Source organism: Oryx dammah, unplaced genomic scaffold (assembly GCF_014754425.2).
Source record: "Oryx dammah isolate SB20612 unplaced genomic scaffold, SCBI_Odam_1.1 HiC_scaffold_16, whole genome shotgun sequence".
Classification (NCBI taxonomy): domain Eukaryota; kingdom Metazoa; phylum Chordata; class Mammalia; order Artiodactyla; family Bovidae; genus Oryx; species Oryx dammah.
In genome coordinates this window covers 96,424-98,275 of record NW_024070200.1, presented here as the reverse complement: position 1 = coordinate 98,275, position 1,852 = coordinate 96,424, and the positions used below count along the sequence as shown (strand labels likewise).

The 1,852-nt window shown below is 63.7% G+C and overlaps 1 gene segment (V, D, J or C); it reads right to left on the bottom strand.

The window, feature by feature from the left end:
* LOC120875669 overlaps positions 1-1,852 on the bottom strand; it is a gene marked incomplete at its 5' end in the record, with an annotated part of 77,981 nt that overhangs the window by 62,470 nt on the left and 13,659 nt on the right.

Genomic DNA, 1,852 nt, shown 5'->3' with positions numbered 1-1,852 from the left:
CACCCATTCTTCTCAGCTCAACCCAGCCAAGCTCAGCCCAGCTCAGCTCAGCTCAACCCAGCTCAGGCCAGCTTAACCTAACCCAGCCCAGCCCTGCTCACCCACTCTGCCCAGCTCAGCCCAGCTCACCCATTCTTCTCAGCTCAACCCAGCCCAGCTCAGCCTAGCTCAGCTCAGCTCAGTTCAGCCCAGCTCACACACTCTGCCCAGCTCAGGCCAGCTCAACCTAGCTCAACCCAGCCCAGCCTAGCTCACCCACTCTGCCTAGCTCAGCCCAGCAAAGCTCAGCTCAGACCAGGTCAAACAAACTCAGCCCAGCTCAGCTCAGCTCAGCCCAGCCCAGCTCAGCCCAGCTCACCCCAGCTCATCCACTCCGCCCAGCTCAGCCGAGCCCAGCCCAGCCCAGCCCAGCTTAGCCGAGTCGAGCTCAACCCAGCTCAGGCCAGCTCACCCACTCCGCCCTGCTCAACCCAGCCCAGTTCAGCTTAGCTCAGCCCAGCTTACCCACTCCGCCCTGCTCAGGCCAGCTCAACCCAGCTCAGGCCAGCCCAGCCCAGCCCAGCTCACCCACTCTGCCCAGCTCAGCCCAGCAAAGCTCAGCCCAGCTCAGCCCAGCTCACCCACTCCACCCTGCTCAACCCAGCCCAGTTCAGCTTAGCTCAGCCCAGCTCAGCCCACCTCACCCACTCCACCCTGTTTAGGCCAGCTCAACCCAGCTCAGGCCAGCTCAGCCCAGCTCAACCCAGCCCAGACCAGCTCACCCACTCTGCCCAGCTCAGCCCAGCAAAGCTCAGCCTAGCTCATCCCAGCAAAGCTCAGCCCAGCAAAGCTCAGCCCAGCTCAGCCCAGCAAAGCTCAGCCAAGTTCAGCCCAGCTCAAACCAGCCCAGTTCAGCTTAGCTCAGCCCAGCTCAGCCCAGCTCAGCCCACCTCACCCACTCTGCCCAGCTCAGCCCAGCAAAGCTCAGCCAAGCTCAGCCCAGCCAAGCTCAGCCCAGCTCACCCACTCCACCCAGCTCAACCCAGCCCGGTTCAGCTTAGCTCAGCTCAGCTGAGCCCAGCTCACCCCAGCTCACCCACTCAACCCAGCTCACCCACTCAACCCAGCTCAGGCCAGCTCAGGCCAGCTCAACCCAGCCCAGCCCAGCTCACCCACTCTGCCCAGCTCAGCCCAGCAAGGCTCAGCCCATCTCAGCCCAGCTCAACCAAGCCCAGGTCAGTTCAGCCCAGGTCAACTCAACTCAGCCCAGCCCAGCCCAGCCCAGCTCAGCCCAGCTCACCCACTCTGCTCAGCTCAGCCCAGCTCAGCTCAGTTTAACCCAGCTCAACCCAGCTCAGCCAGCTCACCCACTCCGCCCAGCTCAACCCAGCCCAGTTCAGCTCAGTTCAGCTCAGCTCATCCCAGCTCACCCACTCCACCCAGCCCAGCCCAGCTCAGCCTAGCCCAGCTCAGCTCAGCTCAGCCCAGCTCAGTCCAGCTTACCCACACCGCCCAGCTCACCCCAGCCCAGTTCAGTTTAGCTCAGATCAGTTCAGCCCAGCTCACCCACTCCACCCAGCTCCGCTCTACCCAACTCAGCCCAGCTCAGCTCACCCACTCTGTCCAGCTCAGCTTAGCACAGCTCATCCCAGCTCACCTGCTCAGCTCAGCTCAGCTCAGCTCAGCCCAGCCCAGCCCAACTCAGCTCTGCTCAACCCAGCTCAGCTCAGCTCAACCCAGCTCAGCTCAGCTCAACCCAGCCCAGCTCAGCCCAGCCCAGCTCAGCTCAGCCCAGCCCAGCTCAGCCCAGCCCAGCCCAGCTCAACCCAGCTCAGCTCAGCTCAGCTCAGCTCAACCCAGCCCAGCTCAGCCC